General features: G+C 42.9%; 1 protein-coding gene across 1 annotated transcript in view; it reads left to right on the forward strand.

Moving 5' to 3' along the window:
- LOC103679782 (retinoic acid receptor beta-like) overlaps positions 1-21,997 on the forward strand; it is a 68,162-nt gene that overhangs the window by 44,923 nt on the left and 1,242 nt on the right. The gene's annotated exons all lie outside the window — the stretch shown is intronic.

The following is a 21,997-nucleotide window of genomic DNA, read 5'->3' on the forward strand; positions in this document are numbered from 1 at the left end:
TGTTGTAGGGAAAACAGGCATCTTTGTAGACGACCAAGACTCATGGCTCACCTTGAAAAACAGGTGGGAACCAAGAGAACCAAGGGAACTGTGGATTCCCACCACCAATCTTGCACTTGAGGATGTCACTCAAGGAGTTAACTGGCAGGTCGGCATCTGCCACCCACCCACCTTTAGGCTGCTGTGAGTGGCTTCTTCCTTCCCAAGTAACGAGGAAAAATGAAATGCGCTTTGGGTGTAAAAATGTCTGTGACAGCAGAGAGGGAAAGAATTTACCAGAAGGCCCAAGTGAGCCCGCAGCTCCGTCAGCTATCTTGAAACTGACAGCCAGCTCATGTCCCAGGGACTGGCCTCCAGTTGTGGCCCCCTACCCTCCCCTGGCTTGATTATCTTATTGATTCTAGGCCACTGAATGAATTTTAATTTTTTTACTAAATGTGGGTTGTATTGTTTGATGCTCTCATCCTTGTGCTTCCCCATGCTCCTTGCCAGGATAGTTATTTATTCCTTTTTGGGCGAGCTATTCTTGTGCATGGTCAGGGTGCTGAACTCCCACTGACTTTTGCTGCAGTTCTCTTTGGCCTCAGTTTAGAAGTTGTCTGTGGGCCTTTAATTACACCCTCTGGCAAAGGAGAAAGAGCGCTTGAAACATGCATAAATTCTGTACATATTTCCAAGGCTGGCCTGTTTAAAAAATGCTGTCTGTCTTTCTTCTTCTTTTTTTCCCCTCTTTGAACTTGGACATGGAATTTTTTTTTTTTTTTTTTGGTAAAGTACAGTATGTCAAGGGAAGGGCAGTGAGAAAATATGCACGGGTTTTACTTAAAAATTACTTAGTGAATCCATCACAGTCCATTCATTGGTTTTTGTATGATAGTCCATATTCAGAAATGAGAGTTGTTTTACTGAGTTTATATAGTATATACCATATGTTTGTATGTGTTGCTGTACATAGTGTTAGGCAGTCTGTGCCCCTCTCTGGCCGTTTTATTTTCCTTTTTTTAGAAATTATATTAAAACCCCTCAAACTTTATCAATTTGTTCCTCTTGTGCTGAATTTTGTTCAAGTCTACATAAATGAATACTTGCAATGACTTTTTAAAGTAGCAAATTTCATGGATTTTAAGGAGATCTGTAGAACAGTGGAAGGGTTTTTATTGTTGGTTGGGCAGAGTTGTGAGATCTTGGAAGTCTTCAGATCTGTTTCTTAGCCAAAGCATTTCCTCGGGTTACCACCTGCCACCCCTCTGCTCTTTTTTTTTTTTTTTAAAGATTTTATTTATTTATTTGACAGAGAGAGACAGCCAGCGAGAGAGGGAACACAAGCAGGGGGAGTGGGAGAGGAAGAAGCAGGCTCCCAGCGGAGGAGCCTGATGTGGGGCTCGATCCCATAACGCCGGGATTATGCCCTGAGCTGAAGGCAGACGCTTAACGACTGAGCCACCCAGGTGCCCCCACCGCTCTGCTCTTTATTGCAAAGGAAGGCTGGATTCTCACTGATCACAGAATCCCCAGGTCCTATTAATCCCTGTCTGTTTCAGCCCCTCCCCTCCTGGATGCTTTGAGTAAAAGCCACATGGAAGTTGAAGTAGGCTGATGCAGCTTTCACCTCCCCCACCTCCCCCCCCAGCCCCGCTCCATGCATTACCAGCAGTGCAGTGACCGGGAAGCTAGAAAAGAACTTGAATGATCCCCAAACTGGCCAGTATCCCTGAATAACAAAAGGTTGGTTGTATTCCCCGTGGAAAAGAGAAATGTGTGTCCTTCACAGCGGGCTCAGTCTTGGTGAGATGGGATATTGCCGTGGTGTGGTTGCTGCTGTTCCTAAAAATGGTTTGCAGCCCCTCAACCTGGGCTGGTGATTTCCATTTGGCTGGGAATCACGTGGCCTGGGTTCACATACCCTGGCTGCCCCGCACTAAAACCTAGTTTCATCTTCTGTACAATGCGGATAATCACATCAGAGTGTTAGAATTATTTTGAGGGATAAACACTACAGTGTATGTACCCAGTGTTTCTTTAGTGAGAAGAGCACTTGTCTAGCACTTTCTGGGTGCTGGCTGGACATATATTTTAACTCCGTTAATGTTCACAACAGCTCTATGAAGAAGGCACTGTCACTGCTCACATTTTCAGGTGAGGCATAGCTCCTGGGCCAGGTCAGTGGGCCCCAACTCTTCCCTTTCTCTTTTCCTTTATAGACTTGATTCTCCACCTGTGATGTGAGCCACGTTAGGTTCAAATGATAATTGAGGCTACTAACTAACATTCATCTTTGAAATTCTCTTGATTCCTTACTTCCTGCAAGTATGGCAAGGAATGCATTTTGGTCATGTCCCATGTAATTCTAAACATAGAAGTTCATATTCCAATCCGTTTAAGGTTAGGATAAAATGATGCCGGATTGTTTTCTGCGAAAAGTAGCCTCATTAAGAAGTTGTATTTACTTTTTCTTATTAGAGTTGTTTTACAGTTGGAGTTGAGCATTCAGGTACCTTATGGGGAGGGCCAGGCAAGGAAGTGAATGATGCAGGCTGATTTGGGATAATAGAGAGAGGTGGGGAGTATGACTAAGGTTAACAGCTATCTTCTCATTGATTGCTGCCCTGGGTGAGTGGAGTTCAAGCTTTAGCATGGATTGGACTCCCCAGAATGGCCTGTTAAAGCATATATTGCTGGGGCCCACCCCCCGAGTTTCAGGTTGGGGAGGTCTGGGACGAAGGCTGAGAATCTGCATGTCTAACCTGCTCCCAGGTGATGCTCCCAGGCTGCCACATTTTGAGAGTTCCTGCCTGGTAAGAATGTGGGACTAGCATTACCAGGTTTTCCAGTATTTCAAGTGAATCTCTCTCTTCCTTGGGGACTTCTTCAAGGTCTTTTCTGGTCCTCCAGACATTTCCCTACCCAGAAGCACTCAGACCATACAACGATTGGACAAGAAAAACACTAGGGAGAAACGTCAAGTCAGTGTCTTCTGTAATTGAAATCTCCTACTTTTTAAATGTTGGCAACACATTTAAAAGTTTTTAAGTCTGTGCCGGCCACCCCTGTCTCAGCCAAAAATAAACATGTCTTTTGGCTCAATTCAGCTTACAGATTAGCGGTTTGTAACTCCTGCTTTAGATGCTAAGGAGACACAATGGATGAGAGTAAAATAATTAAACTTTTAAAAAATTTTCTGTGAGTAAAACTATTACAGAAAGCTTTTGCAGAATCAGAGAAAAGCCAGTCCAGAAACCTGCAGCACGTACTTGGCTTTTGTAACCCGAGACGGAAATCCATATACTATTAAAATGAACAACATCATTCCCTCGCGTAGGCACATGTGTCCAGTGAGTTGTGGTCAGTAAGTGAGCCTATCTGCAGTGACGGGCCTGACTCACGCGAGAGAGCCTAGCGGGGCAGCGTCCTTCTCATCCTCACCTTGCTGCCCCTGTGGTAGCGCCAGACTCTTCTCCAAGCTCCACCGACAACCAGGTTCCTGGCTTTCCTGATCTCACTTCCTTTTTGGTTTCAGCTTCCCCTGCACCTTCCATGTGCATTGTGACGGCTTCTGTGTACCCTTCCAGGTATGACTAATAATGGTCAAAATGACAACAGCTTATATTTGTGAGCATTTAGACTGTTGGAAGCTCCCCACTTGTGTTCGCTCATTTCATCTTCGTAACAACCTCATGCGATAGAAAACATTTTCTATCATTTCAAAGGTTTTAAAGGCACAGAGAGGTTATGTGACTTGTCTAAGATCCCACAGTTAATAACAGGAAGAGGCCTTTAATCCAGACCAACCAGGGCAGGACCGAAGCCCGAAACCACTAGACTACCTCTGTGGTAAGGCTTTGACCCCTCATTTTTCCTGTAGGACTTGGACCAGTGGGGAGGCTGAGCCCACTGCAGCCTACAGAATCATCCCCACTTTCCCTCTATCTCCAAGTGAACGTCTGGCTCATCAAACATTCGTCTCAGTAAAAATATGATGTACCACGTGAGACCAGGCTCACTGCTCTTTGAAATGTCTGGAATTGCCTGATGGGACTCATGCAGAATTTATTTGATCAAAAGCTTTACTTGGTTTGGCCTTTTAATAATAATCATTTTGGTCAGTAGCAGAGCTAGTACTCAACAAAAAATTTCAGGCATCATTGCATTTGGACCCACTAGACCAGCCCTACCCGATAAAAATACTAGCCACAAATATGGGTTAGATATATAACTGAAAATTTTCTAGCAGCCACATTTTTAAGAAAGTAGAAAGGAACAAGTGAAGTTAATTTCAATAATACGTTACTAACTCTCCAAAATATTATCAATTTCAACAATTAATATAAAACCATGGAGAGATTTTACATTATGTTTCACACCTAGTCTTCAAAATTTGCAGTTACTTTTATACTTACGGCACCTCCCAGTGTGGACCAAACACATTTCAGTGCCCAGCAGCCACATGTGGCTAGTGGCTATGGTATTAGCCAAAACAGCACGGTACCAAAGAGATGTGGAAATTGCACACAGTGAGAAAACCCTGAAATGCCAAGTGCAAACGGGAGAGGAGCCACAGAGAAGAAGAGAATCTAGAAAGCATCTGAATACAGTTATAAAGAAGTGATTTTGGGGGGCACCTGGGTGGCTCTACCAGTTAAGCGTCTGACTCTTGATTTTGGCTCAGGTCACGATCTTGGGGTCTGGTGAGATCGAGCCCTGCATTGGGCTCCATGCTTAGTGAGGAGTCTGCTTGAGATTCTCCCTCTCCCTCTGCCCTTCCCCTTGCTCATGCTCGCTGGCTTGTGCGCGCACTCTCTCTCTCTCTCTCTCTCTCTTTCTCTATCTCATTCTTTCTAGAATGAGATAAATAAACCTTTAAAAAAATAAGAAGTGATTTTGGAGGAAGATAATGAGAAACTTTGGGAAAATTTTGCTAGTTGGTGGAAAGTCTAATTGGGAAAAAATGCATATATTTGCTCCTCACTGACTTATGTAGTCACGTTGATTTTTATTCGAGGCTAGGGGAAAAAACTGCACATACCACAGTTGAGGACGTGGGATCATAATGAGAGAGAACTTCAGAAAGAATTATTTGAGGACCAGAGTTATTCCATTTGAGTGACTTAAGCTTCTTGACCTCTAGACATAGCCTTTCAGTTTTCTAGATCAGATAAGCATAATGAGTGCTTAAATCATATTTCTTCTTTCTCTTGCTGGTAAGAACATGCACCTTCAGGTCTCATGGTGCTTTGGGTACGGATGATATAAATAAAGCATTGCCTTTCCAGGCCTTGTTTTGGTAGTGTGGCCAAAAAAAAAAAAAAAAAAAAAAAAAAAATCACAGAGTTAAGAACCAGGGAGACTGGAGGATGTGATTACGAGTAAAACTTCTTTGAATATATAATGCCAGCAACACAGACTATTTTCATTCCCCATGTTAGTTAATGGCTAATCTAGAGATTGTACTGCCGTTTGCTGATAGAGCACAGTTTAAAATATTTTATCATTAATGTGACAGGGAGTTGGATAAAGAAAATGAAGCGTGATTATAAAATGCTAATTATCGTCCTCAAGTGCATATTGGGCACTCTCGAATATTTGCAGCGTAATTTGCTTTATTTATTATTTCGGTTTGGTTATAAATGTTAATTCAATTGCAGACGGTATGTTGGCAATTTACAGAGCTATAAAGTTATTTGGAAATCCTAATATTTTCTACCAAAATGTTCTGTTGGTGATGGATGAGCTAAATTAAAAAGCCCCTGCTCTTTAGAGTTAAATACATTAATTGGCAAGTAGGCTGCAGGGATTTCCAGACCCGTGCTGGCTACGTTAACTCCTTAAAGGAGTCGAGGACATGATTTGTAATTTAGAGTGGGGATTTTCTCCATGAGAAAGGGTGGGAGGAGAGACGTGTCTTTTCTCCTACCACCCTGCTAATGTCTCTCCAAGGCTGAGATTTTTTTCCATGTTCTGGTTCACAGGTCTAGACACGTGCTTGAAGCCACATTTTTGTTGTACGGTATCAGTGGTTTCAGAGACCGTGATGTTGACAGCCGAGGTATATTTGTGTGTGACAGTGTATACGTGTGTGTCTGTGAGTGAGAGCAAGGAATGGAGATGGTGTTTTCTCCAGCCTTACAGATGACTTAAAAATATACACGTGTGAGGCCAGTGGTTGCCAGACTTACCGCCCACAGGCTCTATCTGCTTTGCCACCTGTTTTTGTAGAGCCGAAAGCAAAGAATGATTTTTACATTTTAGAGCTTGGGAAGAAAAATGTAAAGAATAGACTATTTTATGACACATGAAAATCCTGTAAAATTCAAATTCAGTATTTATGAATAAAGTTTTCTCCAAACACAAGCAGGCCCGTTCACTTATGAATAAGGATAAAAGTAAAGATTGTTTTCTTTTGTTGTCAAATTAAAAACATAAACTAAGCCATGTTGCTGGATCATTCTATTTGCGTTAACAATTAAGGATCCTACGTGGAAGCACAGTAATATCAGAAAATACGGCTACCTTCTAGATAGAACTCGTTTGGAAAAATGTCATTCTTTACTAAGAAATACTGTGCTTAATTAATTCTTGCTCCTAGGAAGTCAACTTGGGGCACTCATTATGGCCTTAATTGGTGGTATAAATTCTGAGACCCCGGAGGAAAACACATTGCGTGGTTAGTGGTCTCTGGCCCTTTGGGTGAGCGTGCCCCGGCACCAGCCCCATCTCAGAGAGTGACAGCTTCTGGTTTTGATGGCTTCGGGTCTGGACACACTGATATTAGGTTTAAAGGCTAGTAGTGTGCAGTAAGAAAAGAAATGCAATGACTTGTCCCGGTGTTTTGCATTAAACAGTGTGAGACAACCTTCTGACTTGGAAAAATGTGTTTCTTTGAACTCCGGTTTTTCGTATTAAATTATATTCATTATACGGCCCATCTGGAATCTCCTGCCAGGCCAAAAATCATCTTACAGACATTAGCAAAAGGAAGTTAAATGTAATTTTTTTTAATTGTATACTTTTCATTTCCATTTATTTTTTTCCCTTTTATTGGAGAAACCAGATGGAAAGGAAGGCAGGAACCTCTCCCTCACTCCGGTTCCCTTCGGGAACGGAGGCAGAACATTCCTGGCTCTGCTCCTCTGATCCACTGACTTGAGGTGATGATGGGGCTGTCTAGATTCCGGGGATAATTGCTGGAAAGGTCAGGAGTTCAGTTTGAAGCACACAGCAGATCGGGGCGGTGGGGTTTGGAGAGTAAGTGTGGCGTGGCGGCTAACTTGGGGCTTACGTAGGTTGTCACCGATAACTCACAAATATCACATGTGATGTGGTCCACATATTTGTGGACTGGTATTGACCGTGGTTTTGCTGGGAGTTGTTTGTTTGCTGGATTTGGACTCCGTGTGAAAGGGACCCGTATTTGGGAGACTCCTGGCTCTCCTCATCTCTTTGCTTCTTACCAAACCACACACGTCCCACAAAACATACAGACCTGAGGCTCATAGTGGGGACTTAGGAATGTGTGTGTTTCCTTGTTCAGAAGGTAGAGATAACTTCAAACGTGTCAGATGGAACTGCAAGGACAGTTGAGTGGTTCGCTCCGACGACCCAAAGCCAGATGAAGGCAGAGCGTAAACCAGCCCAGCACCCTTTGGACTTGCACTTGGGTGCTTGTCTCTTCAGCCATGTGCCGCTCTGGCAGAGGATATCTGGCAAACGGAGTCATTTCCCTGTCAACCCTCCACGCATCTGTATGAGCAGATATTTACTGAAAGCTGGGTAAGGTACTGCCCTTGGTGTGGAGGACACAAAAGCTGAAGAGTGATGACGAGTCTCCAGCTCGATAAGCTACAGCAGAACGATGCTAGTCCTTATCTGTACAGACTCTTACCACTCATCTGGAGGTTCACCCGGTGAATTCCGAGTTGCTGCCTTTTGAAGGAATATTTGAAATTCAGATGAGGGTGAGATACTTTTTGGTAGCATACTAACATATCTAGTCCCTGTGGTCATTTCTTTATTTTTTTTTTAAAGATAGATTTATTTATTTATTTATTTATTTATTTATTTATTTATTTGAGAGGGAAAAGCAGACTCCCTGCTGAGTGTGGAGCCCAGCAACACCAGGCTCGATTCCACGACCCTGAGGTCATGACCTGAGCCGAAACCAAGAGTCAGACACCCGACCAACTGAGCCACCCAAGCACCCCTACCTGTGGTCTTTTTTTGATGAAGGTCTTTAGGGGTCAATCGGGAGGAGAAGCATTAGGGCTCATTTTGAATTTCTGGTAATGAATCTTAGTATCCCATGCACAATTTCATTGCAGTCAGGTGCCAATCACAGGTTAGTAATTTTATTATCAAAATGTATTTTCATTGCCCTGAATTTTTTTTTTTTAGGACAATGTCTTCAAGCATACCTAGAGAAGATCTCCTCTGATTTACGTTGCTTTTTACCACATACCTGAGAAGTGGAGGGCGGAGGAATGCGGGGGTGATCCCCCCTGTCACTCACACACAATGGGCGCCTTTGTGTCTCAGTGCTGGTGTGAAGTGCGTGCTGTCACGGACTCCCTCAGCCAAGAGCTTCTTTAAGGAAGCTGGCTCTGTCCTACCTTCGCGCATGTTTGACACGGTAATAGACACACATTACAAACATAAATAGCGGCTCCAGGTTTTCTCTTCCTTAGCAGTGTGTTAAAAGCTACTTCCACTAAATGGGTTACTTTGGCTTTAAATAATAGACCCCGTCACTTCTCTGTTCCTCAGTGTGTGAGGCGGTTTCACATACCACTCTCCACTTTCAACAAAGCAGATAAGGTATCAACACAATTAAAAGTGAAAAATAATCTGTCTGCTTTGCCGGTAGTGAATGCTTACAGAACACACACTGATACAATAGATTTTAAATAATTTATGTCCGGCACTTTTTTTTCTTCAATCTGTAAATGAGGACACCTAATGCGGAATGGCCGGCATGATACTCTATCCTTCCCCCATTAAGATAACAAGATGAGGGGGCAATGATTCAGATCGGCATATTTTTGGAGCACAGCGCGGATAAAAATTAAAAATTAAAAGAGATGATGCTCTGAAATACTTTGGGTAAGCAAGCTCATAAAAGCTATTAGGAAACCTGAAATTACAAATTAATTCAGAATCTCCTTCTGAGGGGCTCCTAAAAGCCCTTTCCGTTTTCTTGGCAGGATTCAAACATTACTTTTGTGTCGCTGCCTGGTGTTTTCACAAGGTCCGTTCTAATGCCCGATAAGGTGTAATGCTCAGGTCTGATGTGTCTCTCGCAGCCGTCTTTGGTCTTAACTAAGTAAACTTCAAGTGATGTTAAAAACAAATAGGAATTAGTATGTGATACATTAGGTCTCCCCCCCCCCCCATAGATGCGTTAACTCTCAAATTACCAGGATCATGTGATTCATCGCTGCTTTTCCAGCCCTAAAGGGGTGTTTGGTCCAATCCTGAAGGATTTATCCGGCTGCTATAATGCGATCCCCGAGGTCTAGGGGCAGTGCTGTGCCACAGAAACAAAACTGCTAAACTGTTTACAAAACATCATCCCGTCTTTTGGTGGGTTAAATGTAGCTTGGTCATGATTGATGGAGGCCCAGCTCTTTTTCCTACACCTGCCTGTGGACATCTCCTAATTATCCATTTGAGAAAACTCTGGATAAAAATATCAATCCTGAAAACATGTGTGTTCCAAGGAAGAAGGCCAAGCATGTCCAAGGAAATTTTTACTCCTGTTTGATCTATGGAAAATAATCCCCAAATTCCATGCACAGGTCGATGCTTAAGAGAGGCCAGTTCTTTCAGATGGGTTCAACGTGAGCACACCCTCCTAAGTTCTCTTTTCTTGTCCTTTTGAAGAAACTGAGGAGGGGAAGTAAAGTTCCAAGGGATGATCATCTGAAGAGAGCAAAAGTAGGAGGAAGCACCCCCAGGACTCCTACGTGAGCCTCACTGGCCTGGGGGCTCATCTTCCAGAGCGGGGTGCAGCATCGGGGACTGCTGTCCATTAGCAAACCCATCCGGGGCAGCAGAGCTCTGTGAAGCCAAATGGGAAGTAGCCACTGAGGAGAGAAATACAATTTTGATACAGGAAATAGAAGAAGAACATAGAGCTTTTCGCTCAAGATATATGTTTCTTCTGTCTAAAGCCAGCAATTTTGGAAAATGAAGCTAAGAGTTTAAAAATAAGGGCTCTGTTAGGGAAAATAAAACAGGTCCCCCTACATCCATTAGGCTGCCTTTAATTGAAAACTGGAGAACAGTCTAAGTAATTGGCAGACACCTCTTTTATTGCTGGGCCTATTTTTCCCCTTCTCTCCAGTGTAATCAAAAGACGACTCCTCTTTTTTACCAACCAGAGTCAGGTATGAAATGGAAAAGCAGAGAAGTAACACTTAAAAATTAATTGTGTGTGTTCTGCCAAATTTTCTCTTATAAAATAGGTACAGAAAGTACAGAAGGTAAGGTCCTCAACACAGCAGTAGCTCCCGGAGTGGGTTTTTATATAGCACGGTGCTGAGGTGGAAGCTATAATGTGCTTAACTGCAGGCAAGTTCGTGTTGTTTAAAAGAACCTTACCCTTTACATTGGGGACCTATTTAATTTCAAATCCTGGCACTGCACTGACATTATATAGCAACTTTAATTTTAAAGATCAAGAAAGAGGAGCTATGGGTGAAATTTGAGCCTGTTTCTTGCTAATTTGGAAGAAGAAAGAAGGGAGGTTGGGATAAATCATGAAGTTAGAATTGCTGTCTGAATTATGATATTGGAGTTTCACTATTGAAAATATAACTTCCTCTTTCCTTTTCCTTATACTTGAAGAATTTTGGTGGTGGTTGTCTTTATCGAAGTTAGGGTTCTCTGCTCATCTTTTTTCTCCCCTTCCTTCTCCTCTGAATCTCCATATGATATTTAAAAAGCAAAATAACTTGCAATATGTTACTTTTTAACTGTAGAAGTTGCATATGCTCCATCACAAAGATGACTACATACCACCCTCCAAGGAGTCCTGCTTTAGGAAGAAAGAGACACAAGAGTCGGTGGTTACGATGTTGTACAATGAATGTTACAACAGAGTGTGTGCTGATATGGTTATGTGATTCACAGGTGCCTGATGCTATCTTGGAGCATGAGCTAGGCATGAACAAGGCAGGGAAAGGAATTTTGAGGCATAGGGAACAGCATGTATAAAGGTACAGAGGTGAAAGAGAACACTGTAGGTTTGGGGGACCTGGCTAAGTATGAGTACACAGAGGGCCCATATCGAGGGCCAGCGGGCTCTAAACTATTTCGCTGATGATGTCATTGTTTAGATGCTGTGGGTTTGGGCTAATACGGTGTGTCAGGTCTTTGCCTGGAGTCACCCCGGCTTTTCCATACAAGGACAGAATGCATTAGGAGAGCTAGAACTTCAGCAGTATTGTCTCAGTAAACTGTGAGTGAGATTTTTGCACTGTCTGAGCAGTGTCTGTGGTGAGGAGAAGCAGAGGGCTACATCTGATAAATTCCCATTATTTTACAGTTGTCAGACTCCTGAAGACCTAAATGTAAATGCCTGACCAGCTTCCCTTCTGCTCCCACATCCTCCGTGATTTCTTCCCTTTCAGTTCAGATTCAGGATGTAGCCACCTATAACATAAGTGAGAGAGCTTCCAGTGAGAAGATGCCAGAATGGCCCTGGAAATTAAATTTCCTTGGAAAAAGTGCAACAAATTGTGGACAAGCATTTTTTTTTCTTTTCTAATTTAGGTCCTTCTTAGCATTATTAAATAATATAAGTGCATGATGATAATTGGGTTCTGGGAAAGGCTTTTGAATTACGTGATACGCAGAGTTGCCATGGTGTGATGTATGTTGTCATCAACCCGTGTGTTATGACAGAGCTAAGACCTGGCTTTGTTGATGGTGAAATGTTGCATACCAAACTTCTAAAAGAGATTTAAAACTTTATGCCCCTCTGCAAAGGGTTTAAGCATATTTGAGCGTGTTTTGGCTCTGTCTCCTTCTGCTTGCCGTCACCCCCCACCCCCCCCACCCGCCGTCCAGATGAGATTTAGTAATTAATGCACGAAGCACCTGGGGTCCGCTAACTCCTGGGCTGTAGCTGAGGAGCTATTTTAGTGGATTTCTTCAGTAAAATATTTGAGAATTAGAAAACTTAAAATGCATTGGCTTCTTGCCCAGTTATATTTAGAGTAATCCTGATAATAAATCGGTAACTATGGGTTTCACTGTGGAAGGGCACAAAATAACTGACCCAAGTAATGTAGAAAACAGATGTCTTTAGCTGGTTTAAAGTGAATTCTCGAGACCAGATTTAAAGAAAGCTATGTGGAGCTCAGTGGAATCATCCATTTCAGACTTTTTTCCTGTCTTAGGGTTTTTCTCCCTACCATATCTCAACTCATGTTCTTGAGAAGAAGGGCAGTGGTTCCCAAGATACCGTATTGATAATATTTAACCTGCTGTACAGAAATGCTTTGGGTAACAGATGAACTGCTTGACCTCATATTCTTCACCTTCTTTCTAATTCATTCTTTGGCTCCCAGGTGGGGGCCAGAGACATCTAGGAGGTGTATGAATGAGCTTCTGGGCACCCTCCTGAACTTGCACCTAAATATATATGCTATTTGGGAGGACCCTGTATCCAATTCTGAAAAAGTTCTTCCTGGTCCTCCCAGCCCCTCCAAAGTCCTTTACCCATGTGGGAAATAAAGCCCAATACTAAAACATAAAATGCTTCCCAAATGATGTTCCTTTCTGGCTCTTCCTCGGGTTGTGGACTTGCTCAGAAGCAGCCCAAAGAGATCCTGGGCTAAGTGTGACTGTGGTAGCCTTGTATAATTCTGTCTGATCTACAGTCTCAAAACTAGCTTTGAGGTCGACCAGAGAAGAAGAGAGACTACCCAAAACGTCCACGTCCTCATAAAGGTAGCACGTTGGAAACCTTCAGGTAGAGAACAGATGGGATTCTAGAGCCAGGACTGGCTACTTAATTGGCAGGACCCAATACAAAGTGAAAATGCTGGCCTCTTGTTCAAAAGTTTTTCAGAATTTCAAGACTGTGACAGCAGAGCAGTAACCAAGCACGAGGCCCTTCCGAGTACCAGGCCCTGTGTGTGCCCAGGTCATGTGCCTGCAAAGCTGGCCCTGCCCAGAACAGATCCCTTTGCTTTTTGAAAACAGTCAGTTTAACTAGCAGTGTGGACCTGCCTTATGAAACTCTGTCCCCCAGAATTGTGTTTGGAGATTATTGGCCCCCAGACTTGGTGGATTAGAGTGGCGTTATAATAGTCAGACCCATAGGAGAGCTGGTCATTTAAAAAAAAAAAAATTATTTTATCCAAGGTTGTGTTTTTGAAATCTAAAAAGACATGTTTTCACCAAAATTAAAAGACATTTTATCCAACTGATTAATCTCTCCTTACTGTTGGTTTCCAGTTTCTATTACCTAGGAGCGTTTCTTCCCCAGGTCGTGTTCTTCTAAAATAAAGAACATTGTGAACTGAATGTGTGGCTCGGTGTCCTTCTTGGGACACTGAAAACTTTGGAAGTTTAGACCGTGATTTTCTGATGTTGTGAGTTCGGGTTCTCAGTTAAGAACTGCCTATTCATTGGTATTCCTTCCCGGGGAGTTTTAATTAATTGGGGATTAAAAGGATTGAGAGCATTGGTTTCTGGGTCTCCAGGGGTTGCACTCTCAGGGGTTCACCTGACAAAGTCCAGGACAATGCCATCATCACCCTCTTCCAGAATGACTGGTTCCCACAGAGGTGATGCTTTTGCCAAATCTGTTGTCATTGCCTTTTTAGTACCATCTTTCTAGACCTCTCCCAAAATAAAGGCTTGCCTTGCTAACCTAGGGAAGAGTAAATGTGCCAAAGAAGCTTCTGGTCCAAGGGACTTGGAAGGAGACATGCCTAATATATATGGTTAGATTCTAAGCAAAGGGGCAGGAGACACTTTCCCAGTTAGCAGGCAAGAGGAACCGTCGAATGATGGACCCTTCTAGAAGCCATGGCTTCTAAACAGCAAAACACTCAGGCTTCACTATTGTCGTTCATTCATCTCTACTAAATTCCCAACAGTGGGACCTTGTCCTGTCAGGAATTTTTTTTTTTTTTAAACAAAAAAAATAAATAAATAAACAACTCTAAGCCTCTACCCCTTGGGACAACTCAACTTTCTTGTTTGGAATATGAATCTTAGGTTGTTTTCCTTCTCGTGGCTCCGAGTGCGGCCCCCTCCCTGACTCGCTCAGTGTCCTTTGAGTTACGTTCATGCCCACCCTCCCTGCTCAGGAGGAAACGTTTGTCATCAAAATAGTAGGCTGTTTTTCTACTTTCTCCCTCCCTCTCACCCATTGTCTTTCAGTGGGGTGAAAAGGTCTTCACTTTTCTCTTTCTCCCCCACAAATCTTGCTATTAATAACTTTTCAGACATTGTCACGCATAGACTTCCACTCACTCCGGAGGGTGTTTTTTGTTTGTTTAAGGCAACGTGTTTCCTGGTCTGAAAACCGTGTTTCCCAAAGTAGCCGTGATGGGATTATTCCATACTCACCTCCCACTGGCAGCATCTTTGCTTCTGGCTGGAAATGGGAATTGCAGCTCTGTGCTGGCCTGGGGCTGCACTTCACTGGGACCCAGCCCTGCTGGTGGGGGGGCCGGTGACTACCTGGGGCAGCCACCTGATTACTTTCTGATTGAAGTGGGGTTGACATATTTTCCCTTTCATGATCGAGGGAGAATGACAAAGTAACACTCCTCACTGTCTCTCTCTTCTTTCACCCTAGAAGGAGAAATTACCCTTTTGAACTTTGCATGGGATAGAAATTAACTCTGCAAAAGCCCAGTGCAAACAGATGTGCTTCCCATGTGACTTTTTGGGTGAATTTCTCCTGATCCAGTACTTTTCATGACTGATACAGTGCCAAGTTGCCGGGTTTGTTTTTGTTTTTGTTTTTAATGAAAGAAATAAGGTTTTTTTTGTTTTGTTTTGTTTTGTTTTTTTAAGATATGATTTATTTACTTGAGACAGAGAGAGCAAGAACACCAGCAGGGCGAGAGGGGCAGAGGGAGAGGAAGGGTGAGAAGCAGACTCCCCACTGAGCAGGGACCCTGACGCTGGGCTTGATCCCGGGACCCTGAGATCATGACCTGAGCCAAAGGCAGGCACCCAAGCAGCTGAGCCACCCAGGTGCCCCAAGAAGTAAGTTTCTACTTAGCGCCTTTCTTCAAACTATCACGACATATTTCAGACATGTTGAAACTGATATAAACGGCTCTAAGCCTAAAAAGCTACCTCCATTCAAAACACTGCACTGTGAATTCTCACAAGTAACTTTACGATTAAATATGAGTCAGCAGATTGTCCTATTATTTCAGAAATCAAGGATTCTCGGGCTACATTCCTGACCAGACCTAAGGGCAGGTTCAGGGGTATAGGTATTTGTATTCATACCCAGAGCTCACTATCTACTTTAGTATGTGTTAAATTGATGCATGAGGAAGTCAGTGATTTACAGCCCCCTGAACAATCTTGGGGAGATGATCATTCTGACCCTAGCCTTCTCCTAGAGTGAGTACTTCCCCAGTAAATGCCTGACATGGCCGTCGAGATCCCGCCTGGTCCGATTGTCAACCTGATCTTTCATCTGTGTCTTGCACACACACACCCATCATTTCCATCTCTGCCAGCCTGGACCACGGCTCCTTCCCTGTATGTCTTCACCTGAGATCTTGGCAAAGCTGAGCTGTTCCTTGAGGGAAAGCTTGCCGTTGGAATCCTACCCCTTCATTAGAGCTGGAATCAAGCACTGACTGCCTTCTAACTCCTTTGAATTCCTGTGGCCTTTACTAAGTAAATACTTTAAGTGTGCCTACTACGTGCCAGGCACTGGGCCCTTTTTCACTTTCTGCTTCCATTAAAAGTTCTTATCACACTGCGCGGTGACATCTGCTACAGTGTTCGCTTGATTTAATGTTCCTGGTAAGTTGAGAAAGAGCAGGAACCATACTTTCTGTATCTTTGTGTGACCCAGGAGAACCCACCACATCCACTCCAGGTAATTGGCGTTGGATGAATGAATCAGTACGGGAATGAGTATATATAGAGATGGCCTTTGGAATCATGAGGTTGTCTACCCACAATAGTCTGTGTTGTTCAGAGATTCAGAACAGTGTTCTTTCCTATTCGGGAGTCTTTATTTTAAATACCAAATGTGTATTGGACGTTTTCCAGAAGAAAGCTTTGGAAAGAGGAGGTTTCATCAGTAACAAAAGCTACCATTCACTGGGTGCTCGCTGTGTGCTGGGCATTGCCTTCACACGGTATGTGTGTCCCTTAATTGGATACACTAGGTAATCCCATGAAGTGTAGGTACTTTCCTTATTCCAAATGAGGAAACGGGCCTTAGCGTAACTCAATGTCCCACAGATAGTAAGCAACAGAGTCAGAGTTCAAATGCACAGGTACTCGAGCTGACGTCCAGTTCTTAATCGCAAGGCTAGTATCTAAACCAACAAAAAGCGCTCTGTTTGGGAGAGGTGGGGAATATTATGTGAGATGACATCTGAAAACCAGAAGTTGCAACATGGTCCACGAAAGAAAAAAATGAAAAAATTATCAGAATTAGAGCATGATTTGAGAGTATTAGAGGAGAGAAAGTGGCTGAAGTGACCCTCACATCAAAACATCAAGCAGGGAGCGCAATGAGCCACTTTTCTCTATGTCCTTGATAGATTTGGGACATATGACTAGTCTTTCAAGGTAATTATGAATTTTAGATATTTAGGGACAGGAGAATATTCAGATTTAAAAGAGTTGGTTACCTTTGCTTTTGATTTAGGAGTGTGGTCTGCACTGTAGGTGAGAGGATTAGGTAGGCCAGTGGTACGTCATATCCCCAACGGGAGACAGAAGTAATCTGAGTAGGCAATGGGAATTCAGGGATTATTGCTAAGGCATGAAGCAAATCATTCTGATGCACATGTCGCCTTCACCACCATAGGAGTATTTTCTTCTTTTCTTTTGCTTGGATCCCAGTTCCTTGATAGGAAGAACAGAAGAGCATGAGATAAGAACGTTTGGAAAAACTGTGGTCAGAAAACACTGGACTCCGTTTGTGGTGTAGATCTCTCTTCTCAAGTTAAGTAGCTAGAGTGTTAATTGTGTTTCTCACAAACCACAGGAATCCTGATTAACCACCAAAAGTCATAATTAGAGAAATCGAGATTAACCAAGAGAAGTTATGATCAACAACAGAAATCATAACTAACCAACATGGTTAGCCAACAGAAGTCTTGACTGTCTGAGCTGATTACATCTCAAACCAGTTAATCTTCTACTAACTTCGGAGAAATCTGGCAGCTCACTTTCTTAAGTACAAAGACTGTCATCCTCAGGGAATGCATTACTGTGGAGGAATATTTTATGGAATTAAGGTATAATACATCCAGGCCTCTCACTCTGTCTCTGGTTAGAGCTGAGGGCGTCATCATTCATTCTTTCATTTAACAGCTATTTATTAACTATCTACCATGTTAATTCCCTGTCCCAGTACTGGGAATATTCAGCTAATATGCACCAATAGTTTTATTAGGTGTTGAAATATTGAAATACTTTGCTACCATCTGTTGAATAACCATTGCCTCCAGTCTTCCTACAAGGTGGTGTGGGAGCCCAACAACCTGCCCACTTTAGTTCTGGGGAAGCCAGCCTCCAGGTCCCTGCTTCTCCTCTGTCAGGGCATCAGCAAGGAAGAAGTCACACTTGGTAGTGGTACTATGACACCCAGTTGTAGAAATCTGTGATGCCCATTTGGCGCCCTGAGGCTGTGACTGGTGGTCACAGGCTGGCATTCTGCTGTGTTGCCCATGTATCCTCTGAAGTGAACAATACTATTGTCTAATATTTTAAATATTGTACTTAAATTGGAGTAATGTAGAAAGATAAGCAAAATACCAAGGTTACCTAGAAAAGGAAGAATTTATGTGCTCTTTGATCAGTCAGAGAAGACTTCCTGGATGAGGTGACAAACATCTTGAAGACAGAATTTTTCTGGGTTTGCTGGGAAAAGGATGTTTCAGGAAAGGGAGAATAAAATTGTAGGGGTGCCTGGGAGGCTCAGTCAGTTACGTGTCCAACTCTTGATTGCCGCTCAGGTCATGATCTCAGGGTGGTGAGATTGAGCCCTGTGTCCTGCTTGCACCGAGCATGGAGTCTGCCTAAGATTCTCTCTTTTGCTTTCCCTTTGCCCCTCTTCCAAAGGAATAAAGTTGTGGTGTCAGTAACCCTAGACTAGTCCCCCGCAAATTGCAGTTTTCACCTGTACGGGTGGAGGACCTGTTCTTCCTTAGTCTTCAAACACCCCCTCTTCCTTGGCCATTTTCTTTGCTCACAGAAACTCTGTCATCCTCACTTTGAAGGCATCCCACCATGACACTCTCTGGTGTGATGACACACTTGGAGTCCCGGAAATGTACAACTGGAAAGGATCTTGGAAATCAGCCACCGGGCTCCTCACTGAGGAGATGAGGGAACTTCACCTCCTTAGGCTGACTTGCCCAAGGCCACTCAGTGGTCATGAGGAAGCCCCTGGACTTCCTTTCCACGGCTCTTCCTTTCCTGCCTCCTGACTCTGTTCTCCCTCCTCCCCCCCCCCCAGACTGCTCCTCCAGATGGGACCGAATCCTTCCTTTTACACGCTCAACTTCTCAGTGTTTTCTCCTCTAGATATGTCTCTGCCCATCCACTTGCTTCAAGGACTATCACACTTCCGAATCAGCATTTCTAAAGTCCGTTTTTATGTATGACAAGATGTGGGTTGCAGTGCTGTTTCTCAAAGCATGAGGCTTCCAGTTTTGAGTGGCACGGATTTGTGGCTTTATATCTACCGAACCACATAAAGAGACACATTTTCTCTGAATTCCTCAAAGAGAAAGTCTCACGTCAGTGCTGATCTGTCTCTAACACTGTCATTTCAGCAAGAAGTGACATGGTCTGGGGTTTTAAGCCCTGAGCAGATCCAGTATCCAGTGAGAGCGAAATAATATCTGATGATTATTTTGCTTGTCTTTCATTTTGTTTGTGTTATATTTGCCTTTTAATATTGACAGTCGGGGCTGGTTTTCAGATGAAGCCAGGGATTAAAGGTCTCCCTCTGTTTTAAATAATGTTAAAAGTAAAAGGAAGAGTCAACCTAAGTAAAAATTTGAGTAGGTAAAATTGAGGTGGCATGGGGCTCCCACACACAGGCACACATTAGGTCTACGAGGAATAAGGTTTAAATAATAATCTCTCTCATCTCCTGGGAGGAGGATTTGTAGAATGCAAACCTCTCTTTGGCCTGGGAGGGCTTTTCTGTTTACCCAATCCGTGTATAAAAATACCTCCCAGCGTATATGTTAGTCGGCAAGTATTCTACCGTGGTGGAAATGATTTACTGAAACTTAGACCTTCTCCTGATATCTAGCCAAAAACCTGATTCGGAAAACCAAGAAGTCCTATTTAGTTTCTGCCGACGTTGTTACTGAACCAGACCGAGTGGATACCTAATGACATACAAAGTTCTTCTCTCTTCTTTCATTTGAGTATCATGAGATTGTTTTTCTCCCCCTCTTCGTCACTCACTAAGCATCTGCTGGACTGAAGATTTGGTTTTTAATAAATGGAGGAGGTCACCTTTGTCCATACCTCACTTGCCTCACACATGCAGAAAACACTGGATCTTCCATTGGGTCAGCGTTTCTTTTTTTTTTTTTTTTTTTTTTTTAAATATTTTTTTATTTATTTATTTGACAGAGATAGAGACAGCCAATGAGAGAGGGAACACAAGCAGGAGGAGTGGGAGAGGAAGAAGCAGGCTCATAGAGGAGGAGCCTGACGTGGGGCTTGAACCCGGAACGCCGGGATCACGCCCTGAGCCGAAGGCAGACGCTTTTAACCGCTGTGCCACCCAGGCGCCCCATTGGGTCAGCGTTTCTTGGCAGGAGGGCAGTGCAGTTTCTGTAAATTGAGTTTGTGCATCTGGCAGCCAAAAGTGTCCTGTAGGTATATTTTTTGCATAAAAAGAGATGTTTGAGGTGACCACTCTGCACCGATTCTATTAGAGGCTCGGAGTATTGGTAACCTGTTTAGATTTGAAGCATATTCGTAGCTCCAGAAGTACCAAAATAAACTGTGTTTTCTTGGAAAATGTGTGTGTCTGGGATGTGACAGGAGTTGCATCCTTAAACAAGATTTCCAGGCGTTTACAGTTGAACCATGCCAGTAAAAATATGTTTATTTAGACAGTAAAATCCTAGGGTGCCCACGTAAATATCCTAAACAATGTGTGTTACATGAGCTTTCTTTGTTAATGTGCTTTAGCTTTAAATGTTTTTAGTTCTGGTTCCTGGAGTGTTAATGTACTACAGGGAAAGTTGAACTCAGATGGTGAGTCTTACGTGCTGTTTCGCACATTCGGTGGTGTGTTTCTTACATCCAAGAGAATTGTTGCTAATGTGGGTAAAAGTCACATCACAGTTGAGAAGGTAAAGCTCCCTGCTCTTAAGACTCCTAGCAATATAGAGGTTTTTGTTGGGCAATTAGGAGAGAGAAAAGACAGCAGGTATGCTCTTCACTCACTGCTCATTCGTCTGTGTAGTAACAAGCAGCCCTTGATTATCCATTGTCTGCAAAACCGTGTGGGAGAAATGAGGAAGACAAAGAGAAGGTGGCCACCATGTGCTCATGAGCCTACGATCCTCTTTATTTCATCAATGTTTCACAAAAATCGGGATACACTGCTGCTTTTGACAAAATATAATTTTCAAAAAGTTGAGAAGTAAGAACTCATTCAGATATTCAGTAAGTTGAAGATTTATTGAACTCAAGAATGAGAGAAATGGTAGGATGGCAAAACTGGTTCATTGGGGGATTTGAGCAAAATATCTCGGTGGTTAGGTAGATTGATAGATACGGTGAAAGGAAGAAAGAATGCTGGAATCAGACTGCAGAGCTAGGTACAGAACTGGTTAATGTCCTCCAAGGCAATAAAACAATACTCTTTGGTTATATTTCAGCCAGACAGAAATCTTTGCACCTATCCTTAACAAATAGATTTGTAATTTGCCAGCCTTCTATAGTCTTTACAGAGCCTGTGTCCAATCAATCGTAAATAGTAAGTCAAACAAAGTTACATTTCCCAAGAGTGTCAGATGACTCTTAGGTAAGCTTGTCAAAAAGTCAATGCTGCAGAACGGTGCCGCCCCACAGAACTTTCTGCCATGATGAAAATCTCCTATACACGTGCTGTCCAGTGTGGTAGCCACGAGCTATAAGTGGCTCTTGAGCGTTTAAAATGTGGCTAGTGCAACTGAGGAACTGAATTTTAAATTTTATTTCATTTTTATTTTCATTTAAACAGCTCTGTGTCATTAGTGGCTACCATTTTGGACAGCACCGCTCTAATGGAGCATTAAATGGGCAGGCCTTTTTATGCCTTGTTTCCAATATTGGATAATATTTTTCTACACACTGTGTAAATTAAATCATATTTTAAATACCATAATGAGCTAAATGTGTGGGAAAAAAGTAGAAAAGACTTTCTTGAGAAGACCTCATTCTTCCCTGAATCTTACCATTTCTTTTGCACGGGGAATGCCTATTATGTTGGGTTTCTTGATAGTGGGCTCACCTGAAATTTTTCTGGCCAGCAAGGGAGCTGCTTATGAAGTGAAGCCTGTTTGGAAAGAACCCAGGCCTGCATGTTTTCCAAGTGAATTAGCTTGGTATTCATTTTCCTTCAGCAAGATCATAACGGTCGTGTCTAGTTTTTATTAAAAGGGGTTTTCTGACTTGAAACAAAGGGAAAACTGACTATTAATATTTCACATGGATTTTAAGACTCAAATAAGTTAACTTTTCTGCTGCCATCACTTCATTACTCAGACCAAGCAATCAATGCATTGATAAGGCTGGCTTTGATTTCTCATGA

Source organism: Ursus maritimus, unplaced genomic scaffold (genome assembly GCF_017311325.1).
Source record: "Ursus maritimus isolate PB19 unplaced genomic scaffold, ASM1731132v1 scaffold_20, whole genome shotgun sequence".
Taxonomy (NCBI): Eukaryota; Metazoa; Chordata; class Mammalia; order Carnivora; family Ursidae; genus Ursus; species Ursus maritimus.